Source organism: Anabrus simplex, chromosome 1, assembly GCF_040414725.1.
Source record: "Anabrus simplex isolate iqAnaSimp1 chromosome 1, ASM4041472v1, whole genome shotgun sequence".
Lineage (NCBI taxonomy): Eukaryota > Metazoa > Arthropoda > Insecta > Orthoptera > Tettigoniidae > Anabrus > Anabrus simplex.
In genome coordinates this window covers 1,796,788,133-1,796,810,809 of record NC_090265.1, presented here as the reverse complement: position 1 = coordinate 1,796,810,809, position 22,677 = coordinate 1,796,788,133, and the positions used below count along the sequence as shown (strand labels likewise).

The 22,677-nt window shown below is 42.9% G+C and overlaps 1 protein-coding gene and 1 non-coding gene across 2 annotated transcripts in view; one reads left to right on the top strand and one right to left on the bottom strand.

The window, feature by feature from the left end:
- Nucleotides 1-22,677, bottom strand: part of LOC136864503 (pickpocket protein 28-like) — a 158,817-nt gene that overhangs the window by 55,928 nt on the left and 80,212 nt on the right. The gene's annotated exons all lie outside the window — the stretch shown is intronic.
- Nucleotides 3,694-3,775, top strand: TRNAL-AAG (transfer RNA leucine (anticodon AAG)). Its single transcript has one exon. It is a non-coding gene; the product is annotated as a tRNA-Leu (tRNA).

Here is a 22,677-nt window from a genome sequence, read left to right as displayed (position 1 = left end):
TTCCAACCCTGTTGGTTCTAGGATCTCACCGAGATATTTAAAGTATGGAACTCGTTTGATGTGTCCATATTTTGTTTGTAATTCCTGAATGTCGAATTTAGTGCAAATAAACTTGGTCTTCTCGAATGAGATTTTAAGTCCAGTTTTCTCAGCGCATTCCTTGAGGATTTCAATCTGTTTGATCGCTGAAATTTCACTGTCTGTTAGTATCGCTAGGTCGTCTGCGAAAGCTAAACAACTGACCTTAATGTCATCGTTCTTTCGGCCAAGTTGAATGGGTTTCCAGTGCTTCTGAACTTTTAATTCCTTCTCCCATTCCCGAATGACTTTGTCTAGAACAAGATTGAAAAGCAGTGGTGACAGTCCGTCACCCTGTCGCACGCCGGTCTTAATGGCAAAGGGCTCCGATACTTCACCCATGAATTTAACTTTTGACTTTGTGTCCGTGAGTGTTTCCTTGACGAGTCTTAATGTCTTTGGGTCAAGCCCTTGTTCTTCTAAGATTTTAAAGAAAGACTGTCGATCGACCGAATCGTACGCTTTCTTGAAGTTGACGAAACTACAAATAATCGGGGAGTTTCGGGTTGCTCTATATTTCAATATCGTCTTCAAGTTAAAAATTTGTTCAACACAGGACCGCCCAGGTCGGAAACCGGCTTGATATTCTCCAATTTTGTGTTCAAGCTGTTCTTGTACTCTTTGAAGAAGACACGCGGAGAGAATCTTGTAGGTGACTTGAACGAGAGATCCCTCTGTAGTTATTTACATCGGTTTTGTCACCTTTCTTGTGTACCGGATGGATAAGTGCACATTTCCATTCTTCAGGTAGCTTTTCTTTTTCCCAGATGTCCATGATTATTAGTGTGAGCTCCTCAAGCATATTTGGGCCTATGTTCTTTAATAGTTCTGCAACTATGCCATCTTCTCCAGGCGCCCTGTTATTTTTGAGTCTGAAGACGTGTCTCTGGATTTCTTCTTTGGTAGGTGGTGGAGATTCAGGGTTTACGTGTACAGGAGTTTCTTTGGGCCATCGTAATGTTGGCTCCTGGCAATTCAGTAATTCAGAGACATATCGAGCCAACTCCTTACAATTATCCTGGTTAGACAGCGCGAGTTTTCCGTCTTGTTTTCGGAAGCATAAATTCTGTGGGGTGTATCCACGGATTCTCCCTGCGAAAGTCTTGTAGAAGTCTCGCGTATTGTGATCTTGGAAATCTTTTTCTATAGATTCCAGTTGGTCCTTAATGTATCTCCTCTTCGTTTGCCTGATTACTTTTGATGTTTCCTTCCTTGTCTGAAGATAGTGTTGTTGAGCCTCGAGTGACTTCTTACAGTTATATTTCTGAAAGGCTCTCTTCCGCTTTTCCAGTGCTTCTTCACATGCAGAGTCCCACCAAGGGTGTTTCGTATTCTTCTTCATTGGAATCGTCTCTTTAGCTCTTGTAACGATCTTGTCATGGAACTGTTGCCAGGTGTCCGCCTTTTCCTTTTCCCATTCTTCTTTTATGTTAGTTTCCTTTATCTTTTTCGTGTCGAACTTCTGAAGATGACATTTCTTATAGTGGATTCTTTTCGGGGTAAATTTCACTTTGATACGCACTAAATAATGGTCAGAATCAATATTCGTTCCTCTTCGAACTTGAACATCATGAATTTCTTTCTGTAAAGGATATGTGATGGCTACATGGTCAATCTGATATTCTCCAAGAGATTGTAAAGGTGAACTCCAGGTCTTCTGTTTTCGAGGGTGCTTCCTCAGAGAGGTGGACATTACCTTCAAGTTGTTCTCTTGACAGAGCTCAATAAGTCTCATGCCATTCTTGTTGGTGAATTTATGAGCTGGATATTTGCCTACGGTCTTTTGGTATTCTTTTTCTCTACCAATCTGTGCATTGAAATCACCTAGCAATATCTTTGTATCTCCTCTGGGGACTGCTGCCAAGATTTTTCGAGATTAGACCAGAATTGTTCTACTGTCTGCAAGTCCTTATTTTCGATGTTCGTGGGGGCATGTACATTAATTATTGTGTATCTTTTGTTCGCACATTGTACGCGCATCGTCATTACTCTATTACTTATGGGAGTGACTTCTTTGATCGAATCAACAATGCTTTTATGGACTACAAAAGCCATGCCCAAAAGAGGGGTGGCACCTCTTCCTATTCGTTTGTCTGTTTTACTTTTGAAAATACGATAATTACCATAGTCTAGTGTGTTTTCATCCGTAAGGCGTGTTTCCTGAAGAGCTAGTATCTGTATCCTTTGTCGATCTAGTTCTGATGTTAAGGTGTGTAGTTTGCCTGGTTGTAGTAACGTGTTGATGTTGAAGGTCCCTATGTATGTGGGTTTCTTTGATGGTAGTTTGCCAGAGAACTCCGACTTTCTCTGTGATCGTGGTAGTCCAGGTCCCCCAGAATCCGAAGACCTGGTTGCCGTCCATTGACGGGTGGATTGGTTACCACCTGGGGTAATTCTGTAATTACTCTCACGAACCATAATTGCTTGTAATCAAGGATTAGTCCAGTGTTTCCACTGACAGTTTAGGACCAGGGATTGCTAGTTCCTGGAACGTAATTTGTACAGCCGTACCTACTAGGTAAACAGACGCTGACCACTTTGCCGCTCGATCCAAGTCAGACGCGAAGTGGATTTCATTTTTGGTTCTTCCGCCCTCTCTGCCATTGAGACATAAGTCCTCTTCTGCCATCGAAGCCGTTGACCACAGTTCTATTCAGCTCAGTTGATCCGCGAGTGCTTATTTGACTAGGTCTTATTCGCACCTGTCCTGTATATCTACAGGAAACTTCCCCTATTAGCCATTGGGACGCGCCATGTCGGGGTTGAGGGCCCCATCCCAGTGTTTCACGCAGGGTTATGCTTAGCTCGTACTTAGTTCGGAACTAAACCCCCACGTGAACTGACCAGGTAATAATGTAGTATGCTATCCAATAATAATAACAACAACAATAAGCTGTTTACCCTGCAGGATTCGTTTTTCCCTCGGACTCAGCAAAGAATCCCACCTCTAACACCCGCCTTTGGGTCGTAGAATACAAATGGGGAGGAGGACCAATACCTCGCCCAGGCGGCCTGCTCACCTGCTATGCTGAACAGGGATCAAGGGGTTGGGGGTGGGGGTGGGTTGGGAAGATTAGGAGGGATGGTCAAGGAAGAGGGAAGGAAGCGTCCGTTAGGTACCATCGCGGCATTTGCGTGGAGGAGAAGTGGGAAATCACTGAAAACCATTTCCAGGATGTGTGAGGTGGGAATCGAACCCACCTCTACTCAGTTGACCTCCCGAGGACCCCGTCCCAGCCCTCGAACTACTTTTCAAATTTTGTGGCAGAGTCGAGAATCGAATCCGGGCCTCGGGGGTGGCAGCTAATGCCACTAAGCACTACACCACAGAGGTAGACAGTGTGTTAAATAAACACCTATTAATAACGCAGAGCACAGTGCTCCAGCTCGTAAAGAAAGAATGCGTCTGCTACTAGCACAAACAGCTGTTACAATAAAACAGGGCACGTGTGTTGACGAGAACAGTGGTTCACAAGTTTGCTGTTGGGGTTCGCCAGGGTCTCCTGCTTGTTGTCAATGAACTTTGTTCGGGTGCCAAGAAACACTTGAAAGTAGAACACTTTCTACACAGAAGATCAAGTATATATGTGTCGCTGAAAACAGATTAAGTGAGGTGGTAGCGTGGCCGAGCGGTCTAAGGCGCTGGTTTAAGGCACCAGTCTCTTCGGAGGCGTGGGTTCGAATCCCACCGCTGCCAAAGTTTTTAAACAGTCCTTCAGTATTTCACGAAGAAGATAGGCCTCTTAACGTTTATGTAGAAAATACTAAAACACCATATTAAGTATTTCACTATACATCTTCATTGCAGACCGTTTAATCTGCAAGCCGCTGTGAATTTAATGGCACCCCCACAATCCTCTATTTGTAGCTAGTTGTGTGGCGTCGCATGGTTCTATACCTCTTGTCTCGCCTTGGTCTAGCTCTCCTACTCTTACCCTCCATAACCGTGTCCATTATTGTGCTAGCTAACCTATTCTCCTCCATTCACCTCACATGACCCGATCGACGAATCGAGTTTATGCGTATCACTTTATCCGTCAATCTCATTCCTAACGTTATACTATATTAGCTGTCTGACTCGTTGGCCCAGTGGCCCGGGAGTTGGGTGTTTGTGCTGTGCCCAACATCCCTGCAACTTACACACCACATATAACACGATCCTCCACCACAAATACAGGCAGTTACCTACACATGGCAGATGCCGTCCACCCTCATCGGAGGGTCTGCCTTACGTCTCCATCCGACGGAAGAATCACCATCAACAGTGTCATATGGCCTCACGCCATATGAACACTGCGGAGAGGTTTGGGATTTAATCCAGGCTTTTGGCACGCAATCTAGTGATTAGAAATTGTATACCGCCACCTCCCCTACCCTGGCGGCCAATATTCTGATGGTGGATTTTTTTTACCAACGGGACTCGAACCGACTAACCACGGCGTCAGACCGTTTATACTTCAGCGCCTTAACGACCATGACTACCAGGCGGGCTACAGTTAAATATTGCCTACGTATCGCTGCCGCATTGCAGAGACGTTATTTATCACTAAGACACTGTCTAAAACCGATGTTCAACCGGTCATGTTTAAACACTGCCGAGAGCATTGTTTAACCTCAAATGTGAATCACAATCAGAGCTTATGTGCCACGATACATGTAATTTGTATTGTCATGTTGAGACGATTGCGGGAAGAAAGGTCAGTCCGACGGCCTTTCTGTGGGTCGCCCGCTGCTAAATCGCAGCAATTCACTTGACATGTACGCGGAGATAGATCATAAAATAAGGTTTCGCTTTTCAAGAGACTTGTTTCTTCAGACTGACAAAGGGACAGCCCGGTAAGTGACAACTTGAATACAATTCTCGGCAACCGATATATTTTACTGTATACATGGGGTAATTGTCCGCCTCTGTGGTGTAGTGGTTAGTGTGATTAGCTGCCACCCCCGGAGGCCCGAGTTCGATTCCCGGCTCTGCCACGAAATTTGAAAAGTGGTACGAGGGCTGAAACGGGGTCCACTCAGTCTCGGGAGGTCAACTGAGTAGACATGGGTTCGATTCCCACCTCAACCATCCTGGAAGTGATTTTCCGTGGTTTCCCACTTCTCCTCCAGGCAAATGCCGGGATGGTAGCTAACTTAAGGCCACGGCCGCTTTCTTCCTACCCTCTTCCTTGCCTATCCCAATCTTCCCATCCCCAACCATGGCCCCTGTTCAGCATAGCAGGTGATGCCGCCTGGGTGAGGTACTGGTCATTCCCCCAGTTGTATCCCCCGACCCAATGTCTCACGCTCCAGGACACCGCCCTTCCTGCATGCTAACCCAAAACTCTATCCACTGCACTACCCGTACAGTACGCCTGATATGTGCTGACAGAGGTAGTTGCCTTACATGAGGTTACAGTGTTGCCAGATTGCCGGATATACTCGCAAGACGATCTTTTGTGAGAGACATTTTTTTATTGCTGGCATGTGAGGAGTCACGCTGCGACGCCCGAGTGCGCGAATCTCGGTTCATCTTGTATATATCCTATACGTTTTCGGCAACTATCAGATAGGAAAAGAGAAGTGGTGGTGGTGATGGTGGTGATTATTGTTTGAAGAGGAGGAACTGGGGAAGAAGAGCTGTGGCCATAATAAAAAAAAAAATAAAAAAAATAGGGAAACTACGGAAAACAATATTCAGGGCTGCCGATGATATGTTTCGAACCTAGCGATATCTATATGGCCCGTACAACACACTCGGTTACACATTACTATTGCTTCATCTTCCCTTCGTCGAAGCTACAGTATTTATGAGTAGATTACACTCACTGTAACAACGCTATAATCAAAGCTACACTTCTCCGTACGGTAGCGTGTCGCTTTAATGTCGATAATATTACGAGATTTAATTTCCACCGAGTCCGCCTCTGTGGTGTAGTGGTTAGTGTGATTAGCTGCTATCTCCGGAGGCCCAGGTTCGATTCCCGGCTCTGCTACGAAATTTGAAAAGTGGTACGCGGGCTGGAACGGCGTCCACTCAGCCACGGGAGGTCAACTGAGTAGAGGTGGGTTCGATTCCCACCTCAGATATCCTGGAAGTGGTTTTCCGTTGTTTTCCACTTCTCCTCCAGGCAAATGCCGGGATGGTACCTAACTTAAGGTCACGGCCACTTCTTCCCTCTTCCTTGTCTATCCCTTCCAAGCTTCCCATCCCACCGAGCTCGATAGCTGCAGTCGCTTAAGTGCGGCCAGTATCCAGTAATTGGGAGATAGTGGGTTCGAGCCCCACTGTCGGCAGCCCTGAAGATGGTTTTCCGTGGTTTACGATTTTCACACCAGGCAAATGCCAAGGCTGTACCTTAATTAAGGCCACGGCCGCTTCCTTCCACTTCCTAGGCCTTTCCTATCCCATCGCGATGTAAAGCAAATAGCAAAAAAAAAAAAAAAAAAAATAATCTTCCCATCCCCCACCAAGGCCCTTGTTCAGCATAGCAGGTGAGGCCGCCTGGGCGAGGTACTTGTCATTCTCCCCAGTTTCATCCCCCGACCCAGAGTCTGAAGCTCCAGGACACTGCCCTTGAGGCGGTAGAGGTGGGATCCCTCGCTGAGTCCGAGGGAAAAACCAACCCTGGAGGGTAAGCAGATTAAGAAAGAAGGAAAGAATTTCCACCGAAAGCGATACTCTTATCTGTGGGCAAGTCATGCTCATGCTTAGCCATATTTGAGTAATGCGTAGGAAGTAGAGATGGCTGAAAAATAACGTAGCAGTTACATGCCTGCCACTGTTACAAATGTAACGGGGACAAAAAGTAACAAATTAGCGAGTAACGGCAACAGAATAACGTACTAGTGAAAACAGTAACTGGGAAATGCTAACTGTCACTTATAGTAGCAGCTTACAGACACAGAATGCGACCTTCGGAGTTCAGATAGTACGCATGACTTCCAAGTGAGAGCGCTTTCGTAGGAGATTCCTTTAAGTCAAATACAGTTTACTGTATAATATACTCTGTGGCGTATTTGTTTAAGTTGCTGCTGTCATCTGGTAACTAAAGTGTAAATTGTCGTGACATATTCAACCGGGCAGGGGTAATCGTTGACTCAGACATTGCGCAGGGATAACTACATTATAATATTATTATAAGTTTCACCCGTATACGTTTTATTGAACCATAAATAAGTTAGTATGCTGACTTTCCATGTTGATATTATAGATAACATAACATTACTTCATTTTACTTAATCGATCCTCTTGCACCGGTTTATGTCGAGGTTTGGCAGACAGATCATCATGTTTTCTTGTCTTCTATCCTTGATCGGGGCATTGTCAAACTCGCTCCTCTAGATTTCAGAAAAGACGCTATGTTGTCTTCTCATTTCATCCGTTGTCTGCGTCTCGTTAACTTTATAGCAAGTAGGAATGCGTGTTTTGCTGCACCGACTTTCGACAGTGTAGTGATGCGTGCGCGCATGTGCGAGTGACTTAATGAGACTTCGCAACACAGCTGTAAGGGGACAAGCTTTAAGTCGTGACCAATAAAAAGTGAGAAACTGTTACTTTATTGTTGCAGTGACAGATGTAGCAGTTACACAAAAATAACCGTTTGTCACACCTCTAGTAGGAAGACAAACAGCTGACTGGCGTTCCGCGCGCTCATCTCCGAATTTCATTGGTTGCGACAAGCAAAGAGTTGCATGAAAGATACTTCTATCTCCATTTTCAAACCAATATTGAAACTTTAAACGATGTCTAGTTAAGCACTGGCTGAACATTGTTTATGCAAAGGAAGATTGTGCTCGATTTATACGTTGTTTAGGTAGACGTTGTCTAAGGATTAAAAATAGTCATCTTTTCTGCAATCGGTCCACTAATTTTTATATCATACACTTTTCTTTCTTTCTTTCTTTCTTTCTTTCTTTCTTTCTTTCATTCGTTCATTCATTCATTCATTCATTCATTCTTTCTTTCTTTTTTAATCCGTTGACATATAGGGTTGGTTTTTCCCTCGGACTCAGCGAGGGATACCACCTCTAGCACCTCAAGGGCAGTGTCCTGGAGCGTGAGACATTGGGTCGGGGGATACAACTGTGTAGGAGAACCAGTACCTCACCTAGGGGGGCCTCACCTGCTATGCTGAACAGGGGCTTTGTGGAGGGATGGGAAGATCACAAGGGATAGACAAGGAGGAGGGAAGGAACCGGCCGCGCCCTTAAATTATGTACCATCCCGGCATTTGCCTGGAGGGGAAGTGGGAAAGCACGCAAAAACACTTCTAGGCTGGCTGAGGTTTGGAATCGAACCCCGCTCTAGTCAGTTGACCTCCAGAGATTCAGCGGACCTCGTTCCAGTCGTCGCACCACGTTTTCAAATTTCATGGCAGAGCCGGGAATCGAACCCGGGCCTCCGGGGGTGGCACCTAATCACACTAACCACTACACCACAGAGGCAGACTATATCATACTCAGTGCGCCAATTTCTAAGATATTAGACTGCAGACTTACAGCCCAACCTACCATTCAATCCAAGTCGTTGGCGTAGGCTAAACTACTTACATCCCTCCCTGCCACTAGATGGTCCATGTAAACTATGAACAGCCGCGTCCAACGCATTGTAAGTACCTTGTTTCCGGTAACTTGTAATTTATTTATTTATTTCGTATGGAAGAGGATACACTCTCACAATACAACAAATATGTATAAATTAGCAGTAGGTTTAAATATTTTTCTCATACTGGAGTATCCTCTGATTGCTGGGATATCTGGCACCACCCAGGGGTCACGTGTTTAAAGTTATACCTACGGACGAGCAGCAACAGCAAGTCCGTTCGGCAAAGTAGTAGTGGAGTACTGTTTCCATGGTATCAATCGAGAAAAGTAGTTAGGCCGAGATTTCAAAAAAAGAAATAACACACTTAGCAGATTGATCTATGGACCCTTTATATAGAATTTAGTATGGAGGAACTTAGGGCAATAGAGTTAAGCCAATTTACACCCTTAAAACAACAAAAATAGATCGCAGATTACGGAAATAAACCTTGAACACTATCACCATATAAAACAAAAACAGAGATATTCTCTGGAAACCACAAACACAAATATTACGAATGAAGCATTCATCTCCAATGCACATGATCTTCATGCCCTACTGGGATAAAAAATATCCCAGTGACCACCTTACGTGGAATATTGAACAATGAAATACCGTTATATTTCCTTCAATTTTTCCTGGTTTTTTGTTTATAGATGGATGCAATTGTTGCTTTTGCCGAATCAGAAGACACCTTACTAACATTCGCAACATTCCATGTTCGGAAACACTCTTCGTACGCCATTCTGTTACGTTTACGAGCTGTCCTGAATTCATGATTCGACCCGAATGTTCACTTGTTCCCATCTTTACACACAGTTGTTCCTAGGCACTCCCTTGCTTTTTCCACTGCAGCATCCCTGTATGCCACCCATTCTCTCTATACCCGGAACCTGCTGTCTGTCTATTCTTTGGAACCTTTCACTAATCATATCTATATACAGTACGTCTGTCTAATTTCCTCGACCTGCATATTTTTCCCCTTATTCGCTTGCAGACAGATTTCACATTCTGGATCTTAGGCCCAGTGATACTTCACCGCAGGTCACATAGTGGTCTAACCCTGAAATATCGCCATATCCGTAACAGGTTTCCTGAATTCAGAGTCTGTTATCATATAGTCTTTTAAGGATTTCGTACTCTCTACCTTCCCCCATGTAGCGGTGAATATCCTTCCGTTTGAAGATTTCTTCGTATTTGCTAGTTCCATATTAGCACATAAGTCCAGTAAAGGCTTCCCATTCCCATTAGTTTCCATATTTTTTTCCATATTTACCTACCACCTTCTCACAGTAGCGTAGCCCGAAGAAAGTCGGTGAACTTCACCTAGGGTGTCTACGGGCCCCCACCCACATTTTTTTTTGTATTTACTCCTATAAAAATGTGTTTCAAGACCATCTTAAAGATTAGAATTTAGACCAATGTTCGCTGCACTGGATTCCCAGTTTTATAATATTTATTTCTCTCTTAATCCCTTTACCCTCCAAGATTGGTTTCTCCCTAGGACGCAGCGAGGGATCCCACCTCTACCACCTCAACGGCAGTGTCCTGGAGCGTGAGACTTTGGCTTGGAGGATAGAACTGGTCAGGAGGACCAGTACCTCGCCCAGACGGCCTCGCCTGCTATGCCGGACAGGGGTCTTGTGGGGGATGGAAGGATTGGAAGGGACAGGCAAGGAGAAGGGAAAGAAGCGGCCGTGGCCTTAAGTTAGGTACCATCCCGGCATTTGCCTGGAGGAGGAGTGGGAAACCGCGGAAATCTACTTTGAGGATGGCTGAGGTGGGAATCGAACCCTCCTCTACTTATTTGAACCCCCGAGGCTGAGTGGATGCCGTTCCAGCCCTCGTACCACGTTTCAAATTTCGTGGCAGAGCCCGGAATCGAACCCGGGACTCCGGGGGTGGCAGCTAATCACAGTAACCACTACACCACAGAGGCCTTAACAATTTTTAAAAATATAAATATTTCGCGGGGGGGGGGGGGGAGGGCAGGATATATCCCAATATCCCCCTTATTATATCCTTCAGTTCTATTTCCAATAATCGCAATGAAATCGCCCTCCAATCCAAGTTGTTGACTCTGACTACGATACCACTAAGTGTTTAACAACTTATTATCGAATGACAGGCCTGGATAGCCAGGGAGTTAAGGGCAACATGGTGGCCATTGTTATCCTGAAAGTCATATGACAAGTCGATGAGAGTCTGCGCGAGGAGGTAGCATGACCAAGCGGTCTAAGGCGCTGGTTTAAGGCACTAGTCTCTTCAGAGGCGTGGATTCGAATCCCTCCGCAGCCAGATTTTTAGTAGCCCTTATTATTATTCCATAAGGAAGTTATTTAGAATACCTCAGCAACTCTGTCACTAGACCTTACTTAATGTGTTGGTATTTTTAACAACTGCCCGCCCGTGTAGTGTAGTGGGAAGTGTGATTAGCTGCGACGCAAGGAAAGGAACCAACCATTTAAGGGCAACATGGGTTCGATTCCCGCCTCAGCCATCCTCGAAGTGGTTTTCCTTGGTTTCTCATTTATTCTCCAGGCATATTCCGGGATGGTTCCTAACTTAAGGGTGCCTGGGCGAGGTACTGGTCGTCCTCGAGATCTGTACCCCCCCCCCCCACCGATCCAAAGTCTCACGCTCCAGAACACTGCCCTTGAGGCGGTCCCTCGCAGCTGGAAGTTAAACGGATTAAGAGAAAAAGAATAATTGCAGGAATGAACACATTAAGAGACTAGCGAATTAATTATTGACGTATTTTAGCTCCTGCGATAGTCAAATCCTACCATTTCCCCATCGAATAGTTTGTAAAACTTCGCAGCGGTGGGATTCAAACCCATGCCCCCGAAGAGACTAGTGCCTTAAACCAGCGGTTTAGACTGCTCGGCCACGCTAGCACACGTATGATTTGGATGGGATGCGCATTGACTAGTCTCTATTTCCTTAAGAATAATAATGAGCATCCATTATAAAATGAAGTTCATATTTAGATGTAGAAATAATTTAGAAATCTCAAGACATTGCTCAGATTTACGTACGCCAGATCGAGCGAATTTGGAATTGGTGCTGCCATTAAGATCATTGGCGTCGTTACCTGTTAATTATTGAGGGCGACATCTTAAATGACACACACGTGAATTACTTTATACACTGGAGGTAAATCCGCCTCTGTGGTGCAGTGGTTAGTGTGATTAGGTATCACCCCCGGAGGGTTTTCATTTCCCACGCCAGTCATTCTCGAATGGTTTTCCGCAGTTTTCCACTTCTCCTCCAGGCAAATGCCGGGATGGTACCTAACTTAAGGCCACGGTCTTCCTTCCCTCTTCCTTGTCTATCCTTTCAAACTTCCGCTCCCCCCGCCCACCACATGGCCACTGTTCAGCATTGCAGGTAAGGCCGCCTGGGCGATGTATTCGTCCTCTTCCCCAGTTGTATCCCCCAACCCAAAGTCTCACGGTCCAGAACACTGCGCTTGAGGCGGTAGAGGTGGGATCCCTCGCTGAGTTCAAGGGAAAAACTAACCCTGGAAGTTAAACAGATCAAGAAAGGAATGGGAAGTATAGTTTATAGTGATTTTGTTCTCTTTTTGTATTTCTTCAATTCCTTCTCCGTTTGCTTGGTGATTTATCCTCGCCCCCAGATACTGGCAAGACAAAGTAAGGAATGAAGTAGTACTGGACAGAGTAGGTGAAGAAAGGGCGACAATACCGGAAAGAATTCAAAGGAGAAAGAAGAATTGGTTGGATCACTGTTTACGAAGGACATTTTTATTAAAGTTGCGTGGAGAAGGTTTCCAGGAAGAAAGAGCTATTAGACGGTGAACAGTGTAAAAATTATTGGAACATACTGGCAGACTGAAAGGATGGCAGAAGACAGATCAGCTTCCAAAATGCAAGCGAAAACCTGCTGATAGGCACAGAACCGATTGTGTTGATGGGACAGTTGAGTCTCTTTACTTGCGAGACTTTTCCGGATTTGTTAATTAAGAGTTCGTTGTTGAATCCTGATTTAGTTTGCTCCTTTTCATATTAAAATTGGAGTATAGATTTTGTCTCTATTTCATGAAGATTGCTTCTTGTCTAGTGCTGGAGACGATTGTAACAAGTGTTTATTTTTTAAACATATGTGACTTCAGTCACTAAGTACTGATCTGCATTTAGGGCAGTCTCCGGGGTGGCAGATTCCCTACCTGTTGTTTCCCTAGCTTTACCTTAAATGATTGCAAAGAAATTGGAAATTCATTGAACACCTCCCTTGGTACGTTACTTTAATCCATAACTTCCCTTCGTAAAAACGATTAATTGCTTGAATTTGTCCTCTTGAATTCCAAATTTACCTTCATATTGCGATCTTTCCTACTTTTAAGGACACCACTCAAACTTATTCGTCTACTGAAGTCATTCGACGCCATCTCTCCACTGACAGCTCGGAACATTGCACTTAGTCGAGCAGCTCCTCTCCTTTCTCACAAGTCTTCCCAGCCTAAACTTTGCAACATTTTTGTAACGCTACTCTTTTGTCGGAAATCACCCAGAACAAATCGAGCTGCTTTTTTGTGGATTTCTTCCAGTCCCTGAATCAAGTAATCCTGGTGAGGGTCCCATACACTGGAACCATACTCTAGTTGGGGTCTTACCAGAGACTTATATGGCCCGTCCTTTACATCCTTACTACAACTCCTAAATACCCTCATAACCATGTGCAGAGATCTGTACCCTTTATTTACAATCATATTTATGTGATTACCCCAATGAAGGTCTTTTGGGGTAATCACATAAATATGATTAGATCTCTGCACATGGTTATGAGGGTATTAAGGGGTTGTTATACAGAGACCAGTAAAGAAGTCTTTACGAGAAACTCAAGCAAGGTGCAATAATACTGACTTGAGGAATTCCCCTCTTAATTATTACAGGGACATATAAAGCTTCGCCTACTCTAATTCTCTGAGATCTATTTTCTACAAATATAGCCACAGATGTGCGTGAAATTTCCAGAAATTTCAATACGATCAAAACCATACGGAAATCATATTCAGTACTTGGCATGACATTAAGGTAAGAACATAAATATCATTGCCTTATTTTCATTTATTTCGTTTTTTATGATAATGGGACTGTTGCCTAATTGTATGCCGTTATGCATCAGTAGACTAAGCGCCATTTCTTCAAGAAAATCTATGCAGTGCGAGTATAAAAATGTTGAAATTTGGTGAGAAGGTACAATCTATTATCCTACAACACCACTAATACCATATTTAGCAAAATTATGTTCGCTCGAATTTACACATAGAACCAAATTTAAACGCGATTATCTCGCAACCAACTTTTGGCGCTTGGTCTAGTGATGCATAACGGCATACAATTTCTAGTTTTTGAAGGGAACAGCGACTAGGGTTCTGGGGGAGTATGCGCACCTTACTTGAGTTTCTCGTAAACACTTGTTTGCTGGTCTCTGTATAACATCACATCAATGCGCCATTCTTCAGTGCAATGGAACAGTGGAAAATGTTCACTATACTCATACTTACTGAGTAATTATCTGACGTAAACATTAAGTCATGAATTTTGTATTTTAGTTGCTGTATTACAATTCTGAAACAGAGAAGGGGATAACCTTACGTCTATACATTTCAGTATGAACATTTCATTTGGTATTTGGTGATGTTGAGGAAGAGTGTGGCCGCCGTATTGCTTTGTGCGGCGGCCTAGAATGTATGTGGGCGGCCCTGTTTGACGACAATAGAGTAAGACAGAGCAAGAAGTGGGAAGTTAGAGGCAGTGGCAGTAATTAAAGTATAACCGCTAAAACCACTCAAAATCAACTTCAGGGCTGCCGTCAGTCGTGTTCCCCCCGAATTCCTAGTAATATCAGGGCCCTGAAAATGCTCAGTCTTTTCCAGTCATTCGAGCAGGTCAGGAATGGAATGAATGAAGCCCCCATCTAGTGGCGATGATAGAAACTGTGCCAGCTGCCGAAGCCTGTCGCACTCCTCAGTGGAAATGATTAATGACTGTCAGATGAAATTAAATTATATTGGAGAGTGTCGCTGGAATGCATGATGACAGTGAAAACCGCAGTGCCCGGAGAAAAACCTGTCCTGCCTCCGCATTGTCCAGCACAAATCACACATGAAGTGACCGGGAATTGAACAATGGAACCCACCGGTGAGAGGCCGGTGCGCTGCCGCCTGAGCCATAGAGGTAATATTGTACCAGACAGGGACATGAACCAAGCACTAGGGATCAGGTGAACGCGCATTTCTTTGTGTGGGAGCGAGTTCGCGGGATCTCGAAGCGTGGAACCGCAAGGGCGAGGCTAGGGAGTATTTCCCCCAAGCAGACCTAGGGAACCCCTGGATGAAAAGAAGTCGTTGGTCAGTGGGAGAGGTAAACATTTTAGCATCGATTCAAAAGAGCTGTTCGTTTTCTGTGAATTTATGTAAGATTTGAGACGTCCTGTACGGTGATAATCTCCTGTTAAAAGAGGGAATATATGATTATATAACAGTGGAAAGTTACAGAGGTCATTTGCTAAATGTATTTACACCCACTTGACAGGGGGAATCCCGTGAGTGAGCTGAAAAATGAAGACACCTTTATCCATTATTGGGAATTCTGCGATCAAGGTGATTTTTAACCATAATAAAAGATCTCAGGTCACCTGATTATCGGACTATTGCGCCTCTGATACACCGAGAATAGGGTGTGTGGGAACTGTGAGAGGGGGAAACTAGCCAATAAGTTGTAGGAAGCGTCACCCCGGGGCAGTCTGCGTTTTTTATCTCGTGAAGGACACATGTGTGGCAGTCCCGAACAACAGTCTCCTTCGTACGTGAACTTTTATTTTAAAGAAGGGTGGCAATTGGTGTGTGAGAAGAAGTGATATCGGCGATATATGAGAGTCCGTGTTCTGGTTATTTGGTCGTAATTCAGAGCACGGACTTGAACTGAGATTATTATTATTAATATTATTATTATTATTATTATTATTATTATTATTAATCATCATCATCATCATCTGTTTACCCTCCAGGTTCGGCTTTTCCCTCGGACTCAGCGAGGGATCCCACCTCTACCGCCTCAAGGGCAGTGTCCTGGAGCTTCAGACTCTTGGTCGGGGGATACAACTGGGGAGAATGACCAGTACCTCGCCCAGGCGGCCTCACCTGCTATGCTGAACAGGGGCCTTGTGGAGGGATGGGAAGATTGGAAGGGATAGACAAGGAAGAGGGAAGGAAGCGGCCGTGGCCTTAAGTTAGGTACCATCCCGGCATTCGCCTGGAGGAGAAGTGGGAAACCACGGAAAACCACTTCGAGGATGGCTGAGGTGGGAATCGAACCCACCTCTACTCAGTTGACCTCCCGAGGCTGAGTGGACCCCGTTCCAGCCCTCGTACCACTTTTCAAATTTTCGTGGCAGAGCCGGGAATCGAACCCGGACCTCCGGGAGTGGCAGCTAATCACGCTAACCACTACACCACAGAGGCGGATTATTATTAATGTCATCGTTTAAACAAAGAAGGGACGATTGGAACCCTCATAATATTGGTTATAGTGAGCAGAGACACAGGGCTTGACACTAAGACGTCACTAATAAACTAAATGTGGGCGTTTAATCAATCCTGTATTACTATTTCTGATCCCGGGACCTTGGATCAAAAATCGGGCCGTAAAGTGCGCGTTTGAAGCAGACGTACGTAACGTGTCTGTGTGTGTGTTTTGTGCCGTAGTTACTTAGGAGATTCCAGTGCCAAGGATTATGGAGTTTCATCCTAGGATTTGCAGTTCGGACCTGGTCATCAAAACGGACTAAATGGAAGCTATGAAAGAGTAAATCAACCTCTTGACGTCCCGTAGTTATCCGAGGTGTCCTGGAGATGAGGTTGAGTACCCTTATTTTACTAGCATGACTTGTATTATAACGGAATATCCATTTAAATTTAAATTTGTAAATAATAATTGTTATGGTTTCTTACCTTTAATATGTAAATGTGCTAATGAAGGGCACAATGTTCAATTAGTAACGAATCTGAGTGAATTAGATTTTGTAAATATGATAAATTTTATTTTTATTTTATTTTATTCTTCATTTTTCATTTGGAAATTTTTTTCGGGTTTGTTTTTACATAGTTTGACTTTGTGTAGAATGGTTAGTGCCAGTAGTGTCCATTGGAATGTTTCTTTACGTTGATTGGTACTCAACCAGTTGTATCATCATGCATGAGAGTAGTATTTTGATGCAGTTTAGTCATCGGATGGAAGGATTTCCGGAGTGAGCCGCCGTAAGGTCGAACCATGTCCTCCCATGTAGCTAAGTGAGAGACGGAGATTTTAAATTCGTTCATAAATTTAGAACTTAGTAGAATATTTGATGGAAGTATTTTATTGCCAATTATTTGGTAGTGAATTTTTGTGCCAATGCACTGGGAGAAATGTAACATAGGGATACAGCAGAGATTGGAAGCTGGGACTCTGAGCTGGAAAAATTGAACACCTGCTATGAAATGGAATACGAGATGGAATGTCTCAGTGAACTAGTGTCTTAACGGACTAAGTATATCTGAGAATGAAGTATATGGGACCAAGTTGTATGTCGGCTGAAGGAGCCATATATTTGTGACAGGGACACGCCCACAAGAGGGAGAGCGAGAGGCGAAACATTTGGGTCCCGTTTCCAAGACATGCGAGTGATTCATTAAGAAGGTTATATTTTCTTTAAAGTACTTTGATCAGAGATAGTCTCAATGAGCTAGTATAATGCAGCCATTTTTGATTGAATATGATAGTTAGGGTTTTCAGTGCCCATCTGCGCTGTCCAGTGATCACTTATTCGAACCTCGCACCGTGGAGATCCGTGGTCATTCGTATCTATTGTATTACGTTTGTTTCAATGTGGTGAGTGTATTTTAACTTGATTTGCCAACGCAGGTTCCAACCCTGGGGTTGACTGTGTGTGTGCTGGGTTCGATTCCGAACCAGTGCATTTCGTGTTGAAATAACTTGTGTGTTTAGTATGTGTTATTTTAAGTGGGTTTATTATTTTTGAACAGGTTAAATTTAAGTTAGGATTCACTCAGGCTTGTGTGTAAGTTATGTAAATATACCCCAGTGTTAATGGTGAGTGATTCTATTTGCTTATTGTTCCGACTATGCGAGATCATGATGAAGTTACGGTGTACTTAGTCTCGTCCTCAATCGAAATTGAAACAATCCTCAACATGTTAGCTGCAAACTTTGTAACTGTTCATGTATATTTAATGTGGTTATTTTGCATCAGTTTCCACAATCATCAGGAGTACAATAAAACCTTCGATTTTAAAATTTTAAATGTTGTTCTCATTCGTTCAAAGTTATATGACTCCCGTATTCTCCTACCCTTTATGTCGCTAAGTTGTTCTTATATATTTATTACTAGCGCTTTGCCCGCGGCTTCGTTCGCGTCATAGTTGAGTTATGTCCCATTATATTATTTTATATCCCATTTTCTTTTGAAGTCCACCAAACCAACCTTATGCGTTCATCGACTTTCGTAAGAAATGTAAGACATGAACGTAAATCATGTGTTTTCCGTCCCTGCTTCGGCCGGAATTGAAAGGTTTCACGCGTATTCCGAGTTCGCTGTTAAAATGAAATTCTCCTGGAGAACACCCTGTAATAATAACAGTAGCTTCTATTATTTTTTAACCCCGTCAAACGTAATCTAGTGCCATTGCACAACTTAGATGGTTTGAGGTTACGTAACAACATTACAGGTGCTCCTACTTTTAAACGAAGTTTGTGAGATGGGAATCCTGGAGGATTAGGAGTATTTAGGAATTATACTGAATAATTGACAGCATCGTCCGTTTGTAATACCGTGTCGACCGATTTATACTCTATTTCTTCTGCATCAAAATATGTAAGCAATGCTTCATTTATTTCATTAGCCGTCTCATTAAAGTAAATCTGCAAAAATCCAGGATCTTGATGAGCATTTGGCAACAGACTGCCTATGGAATGCTAAATTTGACCTTGTACTTTGAAAGTTGGCATAAAGCCGGATTGGATGACTTGCTTAGCACCAAAAGATGTCATTTGAAAACAGCTGCTATATTTTCTAATTCGATTTTTTTAAAATGACCATGAGATGGGCACCCATTAGTAACTGTACAATGGTTCAGGTGGAGATTAGAGTGGTAGCAGCTGAACCTTGCCAGAATCGCAACACATGCCTGGTGTTTCAACTTTCCACTTGAGAGCATTGCAGAATTGGCATTTATGGATCATTGTACCGCTGGTTATCAAGCTGTTATCTTCGTAATTAATTTCAGGATCGTAAGACATCCCGGAACGAAACTTAATTTCACATGGACGCAATCGCCTTTCTTTTCGGATCCGAGGGTGATGTTGCTCATATAGCGTTTGAATTGTCCTGTGATATTCGGGATAATTTTTCTGGTATGTGGGTGCCGCTGCTCTATGAACCTTGGGGTTATTCTTCTGGTACGTGACTGTCGCTGCTCTATGAACCTTGAGATTATTCTTCTGGTACGTGTCCGCTGCTGCTCTATGGACTTCGGGATTTTTCTTTTGGTATTTACTTGCAGCAATGATATGTGCGGAAGGATTATTATGTAAAAATGTGGCTGCTGCTTTTTTAAATTGTATTTTTCTCGTAGCATTTGAGTATCGAGTACGACGTTTTTCAGAAACTTTTGTAACAACAAATGAAACACTTGTTTTTTCGCACAGACATTCATATACAGTACTTCAAAATGTCCGTTAGAGAGATTACCAGTAAATCGCAATCTTTTTACGGTATTAGCTTCATCACTAAATGTCCAGTATAACTTAGATCACGATAAACTTCGAAGCGGAATGGAAATATTTTGCCTGCTGCCGTCAACTCACATGTTCCACCATAAGTTGAAGTTTCTGACACGAAAAGTTGGCACTCTTGTGAGGAGGAATAGTTATTACCTAGATGATTTTCGGACAAATTGGAGACAACTTATGAAACAATAGCTTCACGAACTTCTTTATGCCGTAACTGAGTAGAATATAAAATGTAAGAAAGAGATCTAAATAGACACGCACCGTCACCTACAATAGAAACAATGTTCAATCATTCTATCAATCACTACTGATCTGCATTTAGGGTAGTCGCCCAGTTGGTAGATTCCCTATCTGTTGTTTTCCTAGCCTGTTCTTAAATGATCGCAAAGAAATTGGAAAATTATTGAATATTTTCCTTGGTAAGTTATTCCAACACTTCACCATTAATGTTTAGATAAGTTACTGCCATTGTGATGTGTGCATGAAAAAGACGTTATCGCGCTGCAGTCTGTTATTTAGCTATCTCCTTGCAATATCACGCACCAGTACGCTGAATCTTCTGATATGAAATGTTGGTACTATTCTGAGGAGGAATAGTTATTAGTAGAGCCCGGATTTCCATGCACTATCAAATCTTAAAATGTGCATGCATTCATGCGCTATCATATGGCAAAACATGCACAATAAACTGGAAAATATGCACTATCAAAATTCAGTTCCTTTTGAAACATGAACAAAAACTACCCTAATTTCTCCAAATTGTCTTGATTTAAGCTCATCCGTTTATCATTCAGCACATACTTAAGCACAGAAAATTATCTTTTTACGTCTCGAGAAGTGATAGATGCATAATTCAATGAAGACATTTGGACAAAGTGAGGCCAAATTGTACGTCTTTTGCATTTTCACCACAATACGTCTTTTATAAGCTTGACGAATTCAAAATCAGGATTTGAACGAATTAGTTTGTTCAACTTATCTCTATCTGCGGCAGCTGCTTCTCCATGCGATGATTGCGGACACATTTGAATGTCCTCAATAAGTGGTAACGATTGCTTGCTGCGATAACACAGACGTGTGACGATTGAGAGTTCCGGGTAGGACATTCCAGGATAACAACGGTAGAGGGTTCAATGAAAAACCAGAATTTGTAAGCTGCTATCCCAGTAACGCGGCGCCACAGAAGTGCGATACAAGGTTTCTTTTGTTCGTCTAACAGACGAAAAATGAGCCGTCAATGATTAATGCACAATTTACGGTTCAATTTATAGCAATGTACAACTGTAAAACTGGGACACCTTATTCCTAAGAATTAGAATTCGACGTGGGGCCTTCCGACTTACGGCATTGTTTACTCAAGCAACAGATAAGAAAGTGTTTGGTTAATTGCATTATACTGTAGGACCTGTACCGTATGTAGGCTACTAACTATGGTTGTCACATAGGATGCCAGGAATACATTCTCTCCGTCTCTCTGTAATAGACATACTGTAGCCTACAACGTGAAAAATTGTCCCAAATTCTGCAAACTAACATTCAGAAAATGCACTATGATGCAAGTTAACAATATATATGCGTCAAAGTCAGAATAAAAGTCATATTATGCAATATTAAACGTCCTCATATGCGCTATTAAACCCAAATTCTTCCAAATATGCATTATGCATGAATTTTCTCCGAAAAATGCCAAAACAAGCAAACATGCACGGAAAAAGAACGGTTATTTGGAATTGTTAAGCCGTAAAACGAATATTTGCAAAGTTTGAGAAGTGTAGCTAGCTTATTTAAAAACATGCATTTGCATGGAAATCCGGGCTCTAGTTATTAGCAAGGATTGCCAAGGTTCAAACCCTTATTGCTCAAGAGTTATATCACACTCACTTCATTACTGGTCGACAATATTATGCAAGTTGCCTCCGGTCTCTCCTTCGTCAATATATATGAGTGACATATCTTCGAAGCATAAACAGCTTTGCTAATGACGCATGCGCGCGCCGAACTCGTACTGCTTTCGCCTAGCCTGTTTTACCAGTTGTACGGATGAAACAATTCATTTAAATTGTAAGCGGCTCAATAACTCACTAACAAAATATAAAACTGTAATAAATCTCCTTGATAAAAACAATATTCCTGTGTTCAAAAAGGCTGCCAACAGGCAGATTCGAACCTGCATTCTCGCAGTATGTAGTCCGTTGACTTAACCGTTACGCTATCAGCGCAGCATAACGCAGTTTCTCATGAATTCACTCACAAACATTCGTATATGTAGGCCTCTATACTGTTAATTGTATTTTCTTTCCTTTAAGGATTTGGTTTATTACCGTCTTAAAATACACGGAAGCGGAGTGAATTGGCGCATACACTTATATGTTGGAAAGTGCTGCGGCCAATTTTTAATTTTCATCTGGAAAATCTTGAAAATAAATATATTTCCGTTGACTTTTCAAGAAACGCAAGATTTTTGCTGTACTGTTGAGACGATTTGGAAGACTGAATGCATATATATTGCACCCGCTCACCTCCTGAGTCCCAGACTAGCATTTATCTCAGGGGTGAGCAGTTCGAAAACGATAACAAAAATGTATATAAAGATAATCAAAAAAAAATATATCGGCGCATCAAATGAACACAGGGATTAACGGGGCATGCAAATTAAGGTTACGGGGGACGACTCATTCATGGATACAAATTTTTGACTCCACAATAGGACTGGGAAGTGACAACTTATATTCCATGGGCATACTGGACTAACTACAATGAAAATATATGGAAACTGTTTGCTATTGAAATTGCAATGAGGAGCAATTTATTCACTTATTTAGCAAAATACACGTGATAACAATTATTACATTGGGACACTTCCATCCTGAAAATTAAATGACATACTACTTGGATTTACCTCACTACTCTGGTAGTGTAAAACATCTGGTGAATTCGCCCCAATTGGGGGGATCGAATTCACATCCGTATGATTGGACGTTTCACCGCTGGAGATCTTCTTTCGGAGACGAAGGCACGACAGTAACTTTTTACTGTCGTCTCCTCGTTCCGTTTGGACATGAGACACTTCCGGTATGTACATTCTGGTGAGCCGGACACCCACCGTGGAAAATGTTATCGCCTCGAAAAAACGGGAATTTATAATACGGACAAACTCTAGCCTATTATTTCCAGATTCACAAACACACCAGGTAGAGTTCATTAACTCAAAGG